At 44.2% G+C, this 18,417-nt stretch overlaps 1 protein-coding gene across 4 annotated transcripts in view; it reads right to left on the bottom strand.

Moving 5' to 3' along the window:
* The window catches only part of SLC8A1 (solute carrier family 8 member A1), a 329,809-nt gene extending 313,589 nt beyond the window's left edge, over positions 1-16,220 (bottom strand). For all 4 annotated transcript variants that reach the window (XM_067532902.1, XM_067532906.1, XM_067532905.1 and 1 more), the window contains exon 1: positions 16,131-16,220. The gene's annotated coding sequence lies outside the window, so the exon portion shown is untranslated. The remainder of the gene's footprint in view (positions 1-16,130) is intronic.
* Between the last annotated feature and the right edge of the window lie 2,197 nt (positions 16,221-18,417).

The raw sequence follows: 18,417 nt of genomic DNA, 5'->3' as shown, positions 1-18,417 counted from the left end.
CTCCTCCTCCATGTACAGCCCATTCACCCACCCACATCCCTCTCAGCTCGGATTCCCACACACCCTTTGTAGCCATATGGTGCCCACACGTTAGCTGGATGTTTCTGCTAAAATGATCAGCTGCGAGGTTTTGACATTTCACTTGCTATCTGCAGGTTCCAGAGTTGACACCTGGCTGCAATGAATGAGGGCACTTCCCACCTTGCTGCACTGCCAACCTGTACAGACAACGCTGCAGCAGGCACAGTGAAAGTTTTGGTCCTGGCGCTACTAAGGTAATATGGTCTGGAGGAAAGCATAGCAGACTAGGACTCTGGAGACCTGTGTTCTAGTCTTGGCTCTGCTGTTGATTGAGCTTGGGGAATATGGTTGCTCCTCTTTGTACCTCAGTTTCCCTAGCTATAAAATGGTAATAATGATTCTGACCTCCTTTGTAAAGCACTTTGAGCTCTATGGCTGATGAGAGCTATTATGCTTGATGGCAAGAATATTGGTGCAGTGCTCACTGCACTTGTAGCTGGATAGACACAATTGTGACTAACAGGGACAATTAAAAGAAAGCATGGTAGTAAGCTGAAGAAATAGCCCCTGCTTTAGGTCTGGGGCAAGGATTCAGGTCAGAAGAGTGGGTAGAGTAGTGGAAGTTGGGCAGTGAGTAGTGGGAGGGGAAGAAGTCTATCTACAAGTTGAAGCAGAGGTCAGAGTCTTAAACCTGTCTTGTTTTGTTGCATTCTTCAAGGTCTACACATCACGGCATGTTTAAAGGTAACCAACCAGGCTATTTTAAGTTAGGAAGATTTAAATCAAGCATGGTCTTATCAGTGGAGACAGACATTTTCCATTGTCATGGAAAATCACTCCCTAAGTGATCATCCATTTTTATGTTGTCCATAGAACATAAATGTTGGGAAAAAAAGTTACGCAATGGGAAAAATGCCTTTTTTCATCCTGTCACAATTCAGAAACAGGTATGTAGATTTTGCGCAGACTTTTCAGAAACATTCACCTTAAGATAAGGAGCAGCCACAAGAACTTTCAACTCAAAAGACAATGAAAGTAATATATGAATTGGTATATAGTAATAGCAAAAATAATGGACGCTATTTAGTTTTCCTGGACATCTGCACCCCTTTCTCTACTGTATGTGCAATGCAATGGGAATGATATGTAGGACTGGATCAGCTTTGATATTTCTCCATTTTACATATCTGACTAAAATCCTAAGTGTCTACTGACATTACTACTTTATTAAAAATTATAGTGAATTGTAAGAAGTTCTTTTTAAACTATATGTATATGATGTCTCCTATATGTTACCTATTTGCTGTATCATTTCTACCTACTGCATCTGAGGAAGTGAGCTGAGGCTCACGAAAGCTTATGCCTGCTGAAATTAAATTTGTTAGTCTTTAAAGTGCCACAGAACTCTTGTTGTTTTTTTAAAACTATGTTTGAATTATGGAGGTTTTTGGTTATGCCTACATTGTTAAGGTTGAGTTCAGAAATGGCTTAAAATGGGGCATCAATTCCTGTTTTTCTTTACTTCTAGCTGGCCTTCTAGTATGAAACAGGATTGTTTTTATGCCCTCTGAATATTCTGCACTGTTTTTGTTTGATGCCGCTTCATAATAATTTAACAGGAAGTGTTCAAAATTGGGCTGTGACTGAAATTTGTCCATGACAGCCTGACATTTTCTGGTCAGCTGGTATGTTTAAAAAACCCACATTTTATATTTACCCCAAAATTGGTAGAGAAATGAATCTTGAAGAGACCTGGTCCAACAAGTTTTTCTGTGTTTATAAGTTAGAATTTAGGGTAATTTTAAGCCATTATTTGTTATAACTGAAAGACTGTGCACCACTTGGTAGCTAATGGATAAAAATCTTTGCCAGATAAAATTTCTGTTGTATACATACAATTTCAGAAATCTAAATCAATCCATATTTTGTTGTGTTCTCAGACCTTACCAATAGAGGGCAAGGCATTGACTCTTTGCAGCACTCGGCACCATATAAATACACTTATGTGGAGACCACAAGTCCATAATAGATTACAGATTTTTTTTAAAAACCCTATATTTTAAAGGAATCAAGAGTAAGTGTGATGTCCCCCACGTTTAAGAGCATGGAAATGCAAGTTATGGGACATCTCTTTACCATATCCTAATACTTACAAAGCATATTTGCACTGTCAGTGATAGACTCTGCACTTCCACAAGGAACTTTCTTCTGTCTGATAAGGAAACACACGATACATGACACACTGCTATCCCTCACACTATAATATACAACCTCAGCTATATCAGGGTGGACATATGTGCACAGATGAAGTGTGCAGTGTGGTAGGTATTTCTGAGGGAAGCATGAGGTTATAATTAAGGTGTTTCATTCTGTTCTGAGGATGTTGGTTACTGCTGATCTTATAAATTCATTTCAGTCTGTTTATAATATGATGTTTTCTGGGGAAGAAGGGCATTTTTCAAAATCTGGTGGCTAAAGTATTTTTGAACATGGTAAACTTCTCAGGCATTGACTTGTAGAAGATACTATAGGGTCATCCTATTATAGATTAGTACATGAATACTATGTATATGGATATTGTGCAATACTCCAGCCTGGTGGTTCAGGGTGCTGAACCTTTCAGAAAGCTGCAAAAGAGAACAACTGGAGATAAATTGGATTCTTTGTCTGAACTTAACAATGATGGTTAGTCGCTTCCTATGCGCTTTGTGACAGTCTCACATCTCATGAATTTACTGCAGGAGAAAATGTTGATGAAACTATTAGTGATAGAGGAAAGGTATGAAAAATAATGAAAGGCAATGATGTAATTTTTTTTTCTGTTAGTATTTGGAAAGCTGCATAACTGTCTGCTTAAGGTTTTTACCCAATAATTAATATACCAAGTAGATCCGACTCCTCTCTCTGCCATCTGTTGATTTAGCTATGAAAATTGACTGGGAGCTTATGATAAGGTTTCCTCGCTGATTTGACTTTGCTGCACCATGGGAAAATACACAGGGAAGATAAATGCTGGAAGTTAAAACTACATTAGCTTTTCAAATAGGTCACAGATTCTCCCCTGTGCCAGAACCTTAATATTACATGTGGATTGCTTCTGAAAGCTGTCAGAGATGGCAGTAGAGCTGAAGTAAACATCATTCTGGGAAACAGAAGGAAAGGGAAGCCCTTGTAGTCTAACTAGAGATGGGGTAATCCAGAGTGCCTTTCCTACTCCTGACTCATGCATTGTGCCAGGATGATGGGGCTCTTTCAGCACCTTGTTTTGATTAACCAGAGTTCAGCAAGCAGGCTAAACCCAGTGGATTTATACAGGCCAGGAGGTCATCTTGAAAAAATAATACTCAGGCCAAAATGGTTGAACATTTAACATGTTTTAAAGGACCATATGGAATAAGTTACTGTCTAAAATAAAACAAATGCTTGTCTCTCACATCCAGTATTATTTTGTTAGAAATATTCCTGTAACCCCTTTGGGGTTTTACAGAGCATGGTCCCTTTAAATCTTTGTCCTGTGGGAGGAAATGCTGATTGTTCCAGAAGGAGGAAGTGTTGTTTGGGGGAAGGGTGAGGAGAGAGAGAGAGGAGAGAGTGACAGGGTGTGTCTGGTGCTACAGATAGAAGGGCTGCAGTGAGCAGAGTAGACCCCCACAAAAGTGAAGCAGCTGAGAACCTGCCGGAACTCCTGGGAAGGACAGAGCGGCTGGTTGAGGACGCCCAGGACTGGAGCTAGGAGGAGCATCGTGCAAGGGAGGAATTGCCTGAGAAGGACAAACCAGAGCTAGACTCAGTATTGCTGCTGCCCAGAGCTGTATGGGGCCATGAGTACTGGGGCCTGTGACTTTGCACTGGAAATAAAGAAGGAGGCGTCGCTCAGTGTGGTTTTGCAGAGAGCGGCAGAAGAGGGCACTGGAGGGGTTTGCTGGGGAAGGTTCACTGGCGCTGAAGATGACCAAAGGAACCCAGACTCACTACCAGACTGGAACTTTGCCCAGGACTCCTGAACTCTGAGTGCAGACACATTGCTCAGTGTCTGCCCTTTCCATCTGTGGTGCCACTGGGCCTGTGGGGCCTTGTGTTGAATGTAATTCTGTTTTACGGCTCTTCCTATCTTTCCCCCTGTCGTTTTTCTCCATTCATCCCCCTGTAAATAAATATTTCCCTTTCTTATAGTCACTACACTATCCCGGTGTGTGTGTATTCACTCCGGGGGTTTGGAACATGTGCCCCTGGGGTGGGAGGGACTTTCCCTGCTGCATTCCTGTGCGCGTCTTTTCCTGGCCAGAGCTGCCTGCAGAGCAGACTCCATCTTGGCCACAAGGGCACTAAAGTTACATTCCATTGTGTGCATTTCTCAGCAGTGTAAATGTCTGGCCAAATCACTGGATAATGCCAAAGATCACGACATCCTGTGGTCTGCATCTATAGGAAGGGTATTTCTAATAGCTTGTATGTGTTGGCAATCTCATCATACTAACAATACATCCAGCTGTTTATTGCTGACTTGAACTTGGCAGTACAAGGTCTTTGCTTTTAGGTTTGCTTTAAGCCAAAAAAGTAACATGGGGCATTCCTAATATCATTCCTGCCAAACCATGACAAAACCAGCAAGCTTAGAATTAGCCTTGTTCGTTTAGTTGTTCAGAGGGAATTATATGTCTCTTGGTATGGCTGGAAGGTTCAGAATGTGGTTATCCTACCCCAAAGAGATGATTGCCAACATTGTCAAATCAGGGGGTTGGATGGCAGGTTCCTGTACCTACATTTAGGCACCTGAATTAAAGCCACCTGGTTTCCAAATGCTTTGGGCATTCATTGCCTCCCAGTGCCTTTGTCTGGGGTTTGGTGTGCTCAACACTGCTGAGAATTGGGCCCCTTTGTTTTAGGAGCCTAAATATGGATTGAAAAGCCTCATATTAGGCCCCCAGGCCTGGACATTTTGGCCCAGGTGTGTTTTTGGGGGAGTTACAACATCCCAAGTGCCTTTGGTCCTAGGAGCTGAGGTTTGTGCTTTCAGTTTTATTCTGCTGCAGAGAGGCACTGCTGGCCTGGAGAGGACAGATACAAAAAAGGCAAAGTGTCTCTGTTTGGCTGATGTCCCAGTGCCTGTACGGCATTCTGAGCTCAACAGTGCCACCTGTGTGTTGACAGCAGCTGCTCCTCTTGACCTCGCTGTTTGCCTGTACACGGGTGCAGCATGGGAAGCCCAGGGACTGGCAGCACCTTCCACCAATGTGCTGCGCCACATGGCTCTTGGCAGCTGGCTCTGCAACTTCTGTGAGCCACAGGGCACCCCATTAGGGAGAAATGTGTACAATGTGGGGAGCAGTGGAGATGGGAGCTAAAAGAGAAAGGGAGGAGGGAGAAGCGGGAGGTCGTGTTTCTAGCAGGTTAGGAGCTCTGTGAGTGGCTTGGGGCAGGGAGCCATTGCCGACAACAAGGGGTGGAACGGAGGCAGGTCTAACAGCCTGTACTGAAGGGAACACTTCAGGCAGCTCACAGAGTTCTGACAGAGGTCCCAACAGTGACGGGCAACAAGTTGAAAAGAAAGACCTCATCACACATTAACCAGCAGCACTCATTGCCACGAGACTTCCAGAGTTTAGGTGGATCAAATCCAGCACAAGGCATAGCAAGCAGAACCAGAGCCACAATTGGTAGATAGAAAAGTTAAGGATATAAACCCTGCTGCTTCAGGACCCAAAAGCCAGCCTCTGACTGATGGGTCAAGGAGGAGGTTTCCTGGGGGCAGGTTATTCTAGAATCAGCCATTACAGGATTCTTGCCAACCCCTTTCCTCTGGCACCAGTCACTGTCAGAGACACGATATGGGACTGACCTTATCTAATACAGCACATCCAGTGTTTCTGAAGGAAAAGGGCCACAAGCTCCAAAGCAGCTGAACTGAGCATGAGGCACTGACAAAACCAAGGTGGATGAAACATGAATGAAAGAACAATGCCAGACATCCCAAGCTGGCCTAGCAGATGGGACAGCAGGGAAAGACCAAAATAGGGAGGGGAAAGACCCCTTGAGCATCTGCGTCATGTCCCTGCTCATGCAGAATTGTGCACTAAGTGAGTTCTTTGTACAGCTTGTATTATAAGCCCCAAGCATTAGAGATTCCACCCAATTCCTTTGGGAGATTTTTCTACAGCCTCAGAGATCTCACTGATTATGATGATGATCTGTTTGCATCATGGTAGCATCTAGGAACCCCCTGTCAAGGATGAAGGCCCCATTGTGATGGGTGCTATACAGACAAATAACAAAGACAGTTGAGGTGTCAGGCAGGTCAGGAGAGGTGGCAAAATCGACCATTTACCTACCAGTGCCAGAAATAAATAATCTGTGGGTGTCAGAGCAGAGGATGGTTTTTGGGGGGAGTCAAGCAGTATAGAGTTCTCAGAACACACAAATCTGTGCTCAAAGTGTAAGGGCTCTAATTTTAAGGAAGGTATGGCTGTCTGCTTCACAGGTAACAAAATGGTGGAGTCTCTGCTTTACATGCAAAACTCAAATTCAACTATGGAACTGCAACCAGTGCTTCGATAATGTAACAAGGAAGAGGTTACAGAAGCAATTGCATATTTCCATCTATACCGCACATCTGATTGAAGGCATATAGTCCTTCACATCACACGTGAAGCACCGGTGGCGTGTGGTTTATCTGTCTATGCTTAGGCATATGTAATATATCCATCATTATAGTATGTAGCCACCAAACCATGTAACTGTTATGTGTTGTTCCTATTAGCCCAATACACAGTGTGACTCTGTACTGCAAGGGTCTATGTGAGGTTCCTGGCTCAGAGAATGATATCTTTATAAATATTTGTGGGCTATATTTTAGAAGGAGGTGCCTTATAGATGTTTGCTATTTGGCTCCCATAATTCATGGCCAGCTGATGCGAATGTCCTGGAAATGACGCGGGGCCCCTGGAACATGAATGTTAAAACTTAAAGCAGCTTCCCTCTTTAAAAGTCTAATGTATACATGTGGCTCATTGGCGTCAAACAAAAACATGGTCTGCATCTATATTCTCTCTCCTTCCAACCCCTCACAGGAGATATATTACTCTTTTGTACAGAGCATGTCAGTAGGACACTCAATGCTGTATGCAAAACAGAGAGACCCTTCCTGGCACATATAAAAATACAAGGGGGTGGACAGGAGCTTACAGCGTTGTTACTGCCTGATCCCCATCCTACTTAAGTCTATGGGAAGACTCCTATTGGGTTTGGATCAGATTCTGTAGTGTATAGGAACTGGATAGTATTCTTTTAACGCATTTATGAGCCCTATAGTGGTGCTCACTGTTCTCCATATTATAGAGGGTATGTCTATACTGACAGTGGCAAAGTTGCCACTGTCAGATCGATCTTTCTGGATCGATTGAGCGGTCAGGGTAGACCCGCACAATCGATCAGGAAGTCGACACAGTAAATCCATCCCTTCAACTGGTGTAGCGCTGCATCAACGGGAACGTGGTTCCCATCAGTGCAGTGCAGTGAAGACAGCGCGCAGAAGGGAAGCACAGCAGTCGACGGGAGTCACGCAAGCTACTCTACGTAGCTTGTGTAACTCCCGTTGACTGCCGCCAAATTTCCAGGTAAGGGTAGACCAGGGCAGAACCCCACAGAGCAGTAGCACGTATGTAGCCAGAGCTTGCAGGTTGTGCAGAGTTCGTAAACACAGTTATTTATAGCCCATCATGTCTGTGTGGTTCCTTCCTCTGAGGTTTGTTGAGAAGAAGCCAAAAGACACAGCAGGCCCTTAGTGCACTGAGCAGTCAGATGTGCAACGACGCACCAAAAGGACTCAGGTTTGCTTCTTAGTGCCTGGAAGCAATTGACCTTTGTAAGGGGTGCTAGAGTAGATCCTCAGCTCACATACATCAGTATAGCTCCATCAAAGTCAATGCAGCTGTACCAACTGAGGATCTGGCCCAAATAATGCCACAGGTGCTTGCTACACTTGGGCAACAGTTGAGCACAGGTGGAGCAGAGATGCCAGACAACAGACAACAGATGCCTGTGCATGCAGGACAGGTTGAAGAACCTCTGGTTGGCCACCCTTTAGTGTGTCTTCTAGAAATACAGAATCCAGAGATTGCTTCCCTTTTGGGTATCCATCTACAACATACTGCAAGACTACAGATTCCCCACAAATACGTCAATACTCTGATATTACGTACTTTCACAACTGGTAGTTCCCTGGAGATTCAAACTCTTGGGGTTGAAAGTAATTTTGTTTAATTAAAACTGAAGTATTTTAAAAAGTGGGTGTAGAGGGTTTGGTCAGCCCCCCCTGGCAGTCTGGGAGGGAGGTCACACCCCCTCACTACCCTGTCTCAGCAGGGGTAGTCCCAGCTCGGGGGCTGGGGGAACAGTCCCCGAGCTTTACTTAGTTCAAGGCCCCTGGTGGGGCAGTAAGCCGTCTATAGTTCCCCCGGCGGGGCGGCCAGCAATCTAGCTCCCCAGGCGGGGTGGCACACAGTTCAAAGGCCCCTGTGGGGCAGCAAGCAGTCTAGCTCCCCAGGCAGGGTAGCACAATAGTCTCAGGGTCACTGGTGTGGTCGGGGAAGGAGAGGGGGGACGCAGGCCCACCCGACTCCATTGCGTCCCAGCCCAGGTCCTTAGCAGTAGCTGAGGGGTATGCCATGGAGTCCACGGGGTAAGCCGCGGGGTCAGCAGGGTCCCAGCTGCAACACACTGACTCACCATTCGGCTCCCTGGCTCCCAGGCTGTGTGGCCCCTCCCCTGGGCTACTTCCTCCCCCTGTCCCTCAGGTACCTGGGGTTCTGGTTTCCAGTCACCCTCGTTGGGGTAGGTGCCCAGAGGCAGATTATAGAACCCGTCGATCTCATCAGGGGGTGGCAGGTCGGGCAGCTCTTCGGGGCCGTCAGCAGGGGGGTAGCTTCTCCAGGTCGGGTCCAGTCAGGGCCCATGCCTCACCATTGTCCCCTTGCCCTTCCAGGGGCAGCTCCTCCAAGTCTGGCCCCCATAGGGCCACCTCCTCCACGTCAGCGTCGGGCAACTCCTTCAGGTCCTCGCCCCTCAGAATCCCCTGGTCTGACAGAGTGGGAGGATCCGGGGGTACCCCGGGTCCCCAGGCCTCATGCTGCTCCTTTGCCTGCTCCTGGACACCAGCCCTGGTCCGCTTCCCTGGGTATGTGGTCTCGGTCGGCTCACCTGGGTACCAGGCTGCCGGCAGCCCTGGAGGGCTAGGCAGGACAGCCTTCCTCTCCGGGAGTTGGCCCCCAACTGAGCTCCTGGGCCTCTCCTTTGTACTTCCTGCCCCACCCCCGCGCTTCCAGGTTGGTAGACAGGCAGGCTCTAGCTCCGCCCCCACTGGCCCAGTCTAGTTCTCCCTGGCAGTCTGGGAGGGAGGTCACACCTCCTCACTATAGTGGGAGTAACATTTAATACTGAATTTGGGGTGCAAGGATTCCACTCCACCTCCCTTCTGTCAATCCCAACCTTAGAACTCCACATTGATGGACAGAATCTGGGGGCTAAACTTCCCTTCTGAGCTTGTTAACACAGTATGTTACTCAGCTAGTAGAGTCTTTCTTCAGCAATGCAAAGGAGTCCAAAGGAGAAAGGATAGTCCAATAGACAGCAGGTTTAAAACTGACAAAAGGAAGTATTTCTTCACACAATGCACAGTCAACCTCTCGAACTATTTGCCAGAGGATGTTGTGAAAGTTAAGACTATAACAGGGTTCAAAAAAGAACTAGATAAATTCATGGAGGATAGGTCCATCAATGGCTATTAGCTAGGATGAGCAGGGATGCAAAACCATGCCAGAAGCTGGGAATAGGCAACAGGGGATGGATCACTTGATGATTACCTGTTCTGTTCATTCCCTCTGAAGCACCTGGCATTGGCCACTGTCGGAAGAAGGAAACTGAGCTAGATGGACCATTGATGTGAACTAGTTGTGGCCATTTTTCTGTTCTTATATTCTTATGGTTAGAGCCCTAGCTTAGTACTGGGAGATATGGGTTCAATTCTGTGCTCTGCCACACACTTGCCATGTGCTCTCAGGCAAGTCACTTATTCTCTTTATGGCTCAGTTCTCCCCCTGTGTAATGGGGTGATAGCACCAACCTACTTCGCAGGTGTATTGTGAGAATAAAAGCATTGCAGTTTGTGAGGCACTCAGATTCTACAATGATGATGGCCTGATAAATAGCATAGTTAGAAGGGCTGTGCACACTAAAGTCCAGGATTGTGGAATGGCAAAATCTAGACTTTTGAATGGCAATACAGGGAACTGCCCCTGGATTCTTTTATAAGGACCTTTGCTCTTTAATCCATATCAACATGCAGCATTGAGGTGCTTCTCCACATACAGTTGAGATCATTCCTAAGTGCATTATGGTAGAAATTCAGAACCATATCCTCTGCAGAATTTTAAAAGTAACTAGTGATCTAGTTTGATTTATACCAGGTCAGGATAATAAAATCATAGAAATGTAGAGTTGGAAGGGACCTCAAGAGGTCATCAAGTCCAGACCCCTGTGCTGAGACAGGGCCAAGTAAACCTAGCCCATCCCTGACAAGTGTTTGTCTAACTTGTTCTTAAAACCTCCAGTGAGGGGGATTCCTCAACCTCCCTTGAAAGCCTGTTCCAGAGCATAACTATCCTGAGAATTAAAATGGCTTTCCTAATATCTAACCTAAATATTCCTTGCTGCAGGTCTGGCCTTCTTTTGTAATAATATATACTATAACACTATACACACTGTTATTGTGGAAAACCTTAAATATATATTGTAAAGCATGAAAAGTCTGCAATGTTTTGTGTGATAGAAACTATAGTATGGGAATATACGGATAATAGGACAATTTCTCTAAAACAAATATACATCAGGTGCTTTTACTCCACTTCTCAAGTTCTACTTTTATTTAAAGAAAGGCCATTCTGACAGCCACACATGCTTACAGCACACTGGGAATACACTTGGCACTAAGCAGAACAGACAGCAAACAGCTAATAGTGTCATCTATGCATTGCATCTCTTTTGGTATGCCAAGTGCTTCATTTATATATAGATGTTCCATATTACAAATCTGAGCTCTCCTTCTTTGTTATTCCTTTTGGAAAATTGACTGTGTTTAATTAAATGGTTTCAACTCCCTCCCTATTTCTCCCCTCTCCCCCCATGTTCTTGGCATGTTCCATTTTAGCTAAAGTTAAGACAACTTGTTATTGTTAGTTGAAAAGGGCTGCCTAGCTCATCTGTGCAGGAGACAGAACTTTTTTGGGGGCTCCTTAGGCTGTGGAACCAAGAACTAAGCACCATCCAAACCTCACCACCTTCTGTTCCGCATGCAAGAAGTGTTTCTTTACCTCCGTCTTTGACATAAATGCAGAGCAGCACGGACATTAAATAAAATCCCCAAACCTTCCCCTGTGCCCCCTTATTCCCTGGGAAGAGGATGAGAGCAAAAATGAACCACACATGATGGATGTTAGTCACATTGCTTAATGCACTATTGGAAGCTGCTCAGACACTACAGTTATGGGGGAAATAGCAGAACCTAGGTAAAATAGGAAAAAAACCAACCCAGGAAAGACGATGTAAAAAGCTTTCTCAGCTGAGGAATGGATTTGTCCAGGGAGATGTATCTGAATCTGTACAAACTATTCTCCAATTTTTTAAAGGAAAAAGAGAAATTCTCAGGATTTAGGCCATAAAGATCTTGTTCATCGAAAAGGGAAGAAATGGGATTGCTTTACACCATCCTCAGGTTGTCACATTCTCTCCAAGTGGTTTCATGCTGTCGTCCTTCATTGATTGTGTGTTTATGTAAAGGATGCAATTGTCTAGGCTTTCATGGTGGAATCATGATCAGGATAGTTCTATGACCTGTGTTATGCAGGAGGTCAGATTAGATGATCACAATGGTCCCATCTGGCCCTGGGATCTGTGAATCATCTATCTTCCCACTTCCACAAGAGACTGTGCAGTTTGCATGAGCAAAGGGACCAGCTACACATGCCTAATAAAAGCACATCTTCACACATGTATAAATAACGGGTGAGATTTTCAAAGGATCCTCAGTGATTTAGGTACACAAGTCCCATTGAGACTGCTCCTAACTCACATAGGTGCTTTGGAAAATCCCACTAGACACAGCCAATCTGAGGCGTTCCGGCCATGCAGGCCAAGATTTTCAAAAGTTACATATGATACTTGGTGCTCCACTTAAATGGGGCCTGATTGTCCAAATGCTGAGCCCTGTCATCAGGGGTCCACCCCACCTCAGTGCTGAAGGGGCTAGGTGGGCCAATTAACCACACAGGCTGCACCTGGAAGGAAGCCAGGGCTCAAAAATGCTTAATTAAGGGTGAAGCTCACCTGGGCAGGCTTAGGGGGGTTCTGTAAAGCTAAGAGGTTGAGAACAGAAGGGGGCAGCTGGGGGAAGCAGTCTGCAGTCACTCCCTGAGAGGAGGGAGGTGTAGTGGAGGTTACAGGGTCTGGCAAGAAGCCAAATGGCAACGGAACTATGGGGAGCGGAGGAAGCTTGGATGCACCAGTGGATGGAAGGAGGGAGTAGGACAGAGGCCAGGGAGGTAGCAACCAAGTCTGGGAGGATTTAAATCCCAGTTGTGGAGCACAGAGTCCCTGGGCTGGGATCCGAGCAGAGGGTGGGCCTGGGCTTGGGCTTAGGTATCCCTACCAGCCATGGGAGAAGTGGCACAGCCTTGGATGTAAGACGGGGGGCTGCCTGGAATGACAGAGAGGCAGCTTGTCCCATGAGATATTGACAGAGTGAGCTGGCCAGCAGGCCAAGCCACAAAGAGGGAGTAGCCAAATCACAAAGCAGATGACCCTGGGTCCTGGAGGCAATGGGCTGGGTGACCACAGAAAGGGGCATCTGACCAATGGTGAGCTAATCTCCAGATGAGCCATGAGGCGACATGCTAGTAGTGAGTAGGGAACCCTGCTACTGGCCCTTTCACAAGTCTCAGCCAAATCCTGAGGCACCCAAAATCACGAGTCAGATCTGGGCTACTAGGCATTAGCTGACTTTGTTGTTGTTGTTTATATTATGTTAGTGTCTGGTGTTGCCAGTGGAGATATCAGCAGCTTTCTGCCAGACACATTAGGAGGAGACTGTCTCTGCTGCAGAGAACTTACAAACTCAATAGGCAGACAGAATGAGGGTGGGGAAAGAAGCCAAGAGAAGGGGAAGTGATTTGCCAAGGTCACTCAGCAGCTGAGTGACAAAGCCTAATTCTCCTGACTCCATTCTGGTGCCCTATCCACTAGCCCACACTGCCTCATGGTGTGCTTTACTAGCACTCATTGGCAAAGGCAGCCTTCCCAAGCGACTGTCTAGAGCTCAGCCACGAACATTCTCCTGCTATCAACCCAGGGAAAAGCTGCACCCTGAAAGCATGCTGAACTCCAGCTAAAGCTGGGTAAAGCTTTTGGCCATTGATTATCTTTGGTCAATTATCTTTTTTTCACCCCCTACTTTGATTTCTGTGATGTGGCTCCCCTTGACAGGATTTGAACCCATGGTGACAAAGGTGAACTTAGAATTGAGCTGGGGATTGTATCTATACTCTACACATAGGGGCTCTTGTGCCTGCCCTGTGTTTACAAGGACTGACAAAATCTTACAAAGGCTTATTTGCCTTACGTCCAATATGTGACCTGCTGGCCTGTGGTTCATTACACACCATGGTACAGCCATAACACTCAACTTGAAAACTTGTGTGATTATCCATCAAGCTCAGCCAGAAGCCCTGGGCCTCCTGTGAGTGAAGTGGTGAAGTTGTATGGCCTGTGTTACGCAGGTGGTCTGACTTGGTGGTCACAGCAACCCTTTCTGGCCTGGAAATCCATGAATCCAGAGACAGAATAGTTTTACTCACAGTTTCAACAACAAATTCTCAGGAACCCAAAATATTTTGTATGAATCTCTGCTAGTTCAATTTCACTTTCCAAAGCCAAAGCTAGTGGAGTTTGGCATGACTTCTCTAACTAGATGTTATGAGACTAAAGGTCTCTAATGTAGTTGGATCACAGATGCATCTTCATTGTCACCTGTGTGTCTGTTTATCTGTGTGTTTATCTATAGTTATAAAAACTTCACTGGGAAACAGTTAAGATTGCTAGCAGACACAAAACAAGAAAATGAAAAATTAAGCCATCAAACATACATATGTAGTGCTCCTTTCCCAAGCACACCCCTTACCACTTCTGCTCATAACCCTTTTCCAAACAATTCTCTACCCGTGCTTAGTTTTGGATGTTTAGTGAGGTGTTTTCTTGTGTTGCAATGGGGTAGTTTGCTAAAGGGAGCAATAGAAGACTCATATCCCTAAGGGACCAGGGAAAACTGTAGCCACGGAGGGAAAGGATTTTATCCATCAGCAGCTGCATGTAAAACCTTCTGTTATAGGATAAAATCTGGCAGAAAAGCATAGGCACTGACTGAAAATGTTTTAAGTGTACAATGGAGAATAAACATTCATTTCTGATGAATAATAGATAAAAATGAACCTCAATCCAAATACATTTATTTTTTAAAATTACCCATTGCTTTAAATCTCCTCAAAATTAATCTCTCCACCAACTCTTTCATAGATGTTTTTTAAAAGATATCAGTGAACAAAAAAGTGTTGGACTACCACAGTCACATTTCAGCCACAGCCCAATTTCAAACACTTCCTATTAAACATGTGAAAAGAAACAAACAAAAAGCAGCACAGAAAATTCAGAAGGAATGAAAACTAAGACTCTGTGGAATTTTATACTGAAAGGTCAGCGAAATGTAGTAAATAAACAGGAATTTATGCCCCATATTAAGCCCTTTTCAGAACAAAATCCTAACTATGGAGTTACAACCAAATACCATGATTTATTGTGTATATATGTATAGTACAGGTGGTGGTGATGGTGATTATATAAATCAAGGAAAAATAACAATTCTGTTTGTGGACAAAAATAGTCAAGACATTAGGGTGTAGTGATCAATGTTTTCCCTTATCTGTCAGCACCACCTTGGAAATATATTTTTTCCAGTAATTTTCATGATATTATTTTCAGTTTTTGCCATATAATTTTACTTAAGCTGATTTACTGTTTTTCCAGTCTATTAGCCACCTGAAAATGAAAATGCTTCTTCACTTAATTATTTGTAGCAGTAGTCTGAATACTTCATTATAGCACCTGAACTGACCCAAAAACCCAGTTTTGTAGCCCTTTGACAATAACATGATTTTATCATAGGATGTAAGATAATCAAGATTTTAGACTAAGGATGCAAAGCCCTTTATACATCTAGTTTAATCAAATGCTTTTTCTCTATAGAAGGCATTAATTTATTACAAAGGTACATATCTGTTTTTTGACAATGCACAGGCTATTCTACTAATGTAATTTAATATTAAATAGATATTGGTTTGAAGGAAAACCATTTCTACAGAGCTTTATGCTCCAGAAATATTCACTTCAAGAGAAAGGTTGACACAATAATGGATCCAGCTGTTTTCAAGAGGTTTGATTTTTATGGTTAAATCACATGAAAATCTTTGCACGAGATGTAATCAACCTCATATTTACAGAGAAACATTGAGAAATTGCCTTCCAGTGCCAAGAAACTCAAGTCGTTTACAAATGAGCTTTTCCTAATGTCCATTCAGCTCAACCCACACCATTAAATGAGATGCATTTCTTAAAATGAAAGTAGGACATGCAAAAGTACCAAAAAAACTGCACACTATTTTTATATATTTGATACATAGACACAGAAAAGAGGCAGACACCCAAAAATAATAACATGATCTCAAGGCCCTATCATGCTGAAGGTTTAACATCAGTCAATTCATAAATCTCAAACAGTAGACAATCAGTGATAAATGCTAATTTTGCAACATTTCTCTTTTGGTCAAAGTTTGTCTCTCTAGCTACAGTCCTGTTCAGCTCAATGCATCTCATTCTGTGATCCCAACCAAAATCTCTCTCATCAGACACACCATAGCTTAGATGCACAGATTTCCTTAGGTCTAAGCTATACATTCACAGAAACTGTCTAAGCTGTACATTCACAGAAAATACTTGCATCGCTTTTCACTTACCACTGTCAAGTCTCAGTAGTTGTGTGTAAGGCTGAATGGAAAAAGGACCTCATATGATAGCTTCTCTAAAATTACCAGAAAGAAAGGAGCTTGTCCTTTAAGTGTCTCTAAACATGGTTTGCATAGCTGGATCTCAGCTTATCTGTGCTTTTCTGCTTTTGCTTCCATACATGGATCTGTTCCCAACAGTAACTCCAAGCTGTCGAAAAGAAGCTATCTGGCAGCTTTCAGCTTCATCCAACACATAAATGATAAAAAAAAAAAAAAAAATCCTTTCTGCCTGGTATTTTTACACCCCCAGCCCCCTGTCACAATGTCTCTTTCAAATTAACTTGAAGATTACATATTTCCTTTCAGTGCATGCTGAACAAATCATTGCAGACTACTATATACAACCCTAAAAATGGATGCTTAGGCTTATACTGTACTTAAAATGGCTTCAATCTCATGCAAATCTTGACTGTTTGCCCACAACTTCTCAAAATATTTGCACAGTAATTGTTAGGATGGGGTAAATACAAATTACAAAGACAGATTCCTTTTTTTTTTTTAAAGGGTTCACCTCCTTTTATTTCCAAGAATACTTTTCACTTTTCTCATAGGTCAGGATTCTGTATGTTTGTGCCTTGGAAGGATTTCAACATATACATCAGGTCTGTTGCATCGAAATGTTAAGAGTCACATCTTTGAGGAGAGAGAGAGAATGAACAGGAGAAATGTGACAGGCAGCCCCAGATGAGTAACCATGGCAGAAGTTAGCATTCCACTTGATACTACAGTCACCACACTGGGACATATAAATGCCTCCAGTCTTGAAGAATGGAAACCACCGTTTGGCAAAGTCCCTGCACATCTGTCTATAAATAAAGGAGGGAGGGAGGGAGGGAATCCTCCTCTTTAGACACCCCCTTGTTGACTCACTTTTGAAGCGGTTGACCCACCCCATGTCAATACGATGTTCTAGTTGCAGAGCTCAACATCCAATGCCAGGAAATCAGAAATATAAAGTAGAGCACATAACCTTAATTCTGCCCCTTTGCTTGTTTGCATTCCCTAAATAGAATCCAGAAGTGAACTATAAGTAAAGAAAAGACTGCAATGCAAAGACTGGTTTGGCTGGGTAAAGATTTGGTTATATCTGTACTCCTGTCAGGATTGCTACCTATATTAGGGCACAATCCAGAGAGGTGCTAAGCACGCTGGCCTGATCTAGTAAAGCACTTAAATGCCTGCTTAACTTAGTGTTGTCCCATTGACCTCCGTAGGACTACACATGTGCTTAAAATTAAGCAAGTGTCTAAGCACTTTGTTGGTTCAGGCCAGAATGCTCTGCTCTATGCAGGATTGAAGTTGCTTCTAGGGACTTATGTGACCTCATCTTTGCTATCTTAACATCTCACAGTCTTTAATGTATTTATCTTCACAGCACTGCACGGTTGGATCATCCTTCCATCCTACCTGCTTCAGGACTGTGGCACACACCCACACACGCTGGGGAGCGATACAGATATAGAAACCACCAGCCCTCCACTTTGCCCTTTAAAGGGAGACATATGCTGAGACATATTGGAGAGTGGAGCTTCCTCCAACCTGCCTCAGTGGAAGTTCCAGGTTGCAGAGCCCTGTAAGAAAGCCCCCAAGGTTCCCTTGCACACACATGGACTGGAGAAGTACGATGAGGACAGAGGCTCCAGCACACACATTTCTCATACTGTTAAAAGCAATTCTCTGTCAAGTTGGGCTCACCTGCTCTGAAGAGTTTGTAGTCGAAGAAGATGCAGTAAGTGGCAAAGGAAAGGAAGTGGGGGAGACAGATCCAGTCCAGCACATACAATATTTGTACCCATGTTCACTTGCAATTTAAAATGGATACTATACATAGATAAAAGTGAGAACTAATCTCTCACTCAAGCCACTATTAATGGACTGGTGTTTTGTGTCCCCTACACAGGGGGTCTGGAGAGACTTGAAGGAGGAGAGGCTGGTGGCCTAAGCTAAGGATCTAGTCAAGCAGGAGGCTACAGGCAGAAAGATCAGGGTGGGAGAAGGCATGGAGATGTTCACGTGTGAAGCGGGCATTGGCACTGTAGGTGGAGCAGGAAGGGCTGGCAGTGACATGAGATGAGATGAGCGGGCAAAATGAGGGCACTTATTTAGATGCCGAAAGATGAATTTAAGTGTCTAACTTTAGGCCCTTTGTGTTAAAAATGCTGACTGCAGGCCAGTGTTTTTGATTTGCTGGGAGGGAGAAGAAATTCTTTTCTTTTTCCTCAAGCTCTTTCACACT

This window comes from Emydura macquarii, unplaced genomic scaffold (assembly GCF_026122565.2).
Source record: "Emydura macquarii macquarii isolate MOO-44397 ecotype Brisbane River unplaced genomic scaffold, CSIRO-AGI_Emac_v2 contig_3305, whole genome shotgun sequence".
NCBI classification, from domain to species: Eukaryota; Metazoa; Chordata; order Testudines; family Chelidae; genus Emydura; species Emydura macquarii.
This window is presented reverse-complemented; position numbering and strand designations above follow the sequence as displayed.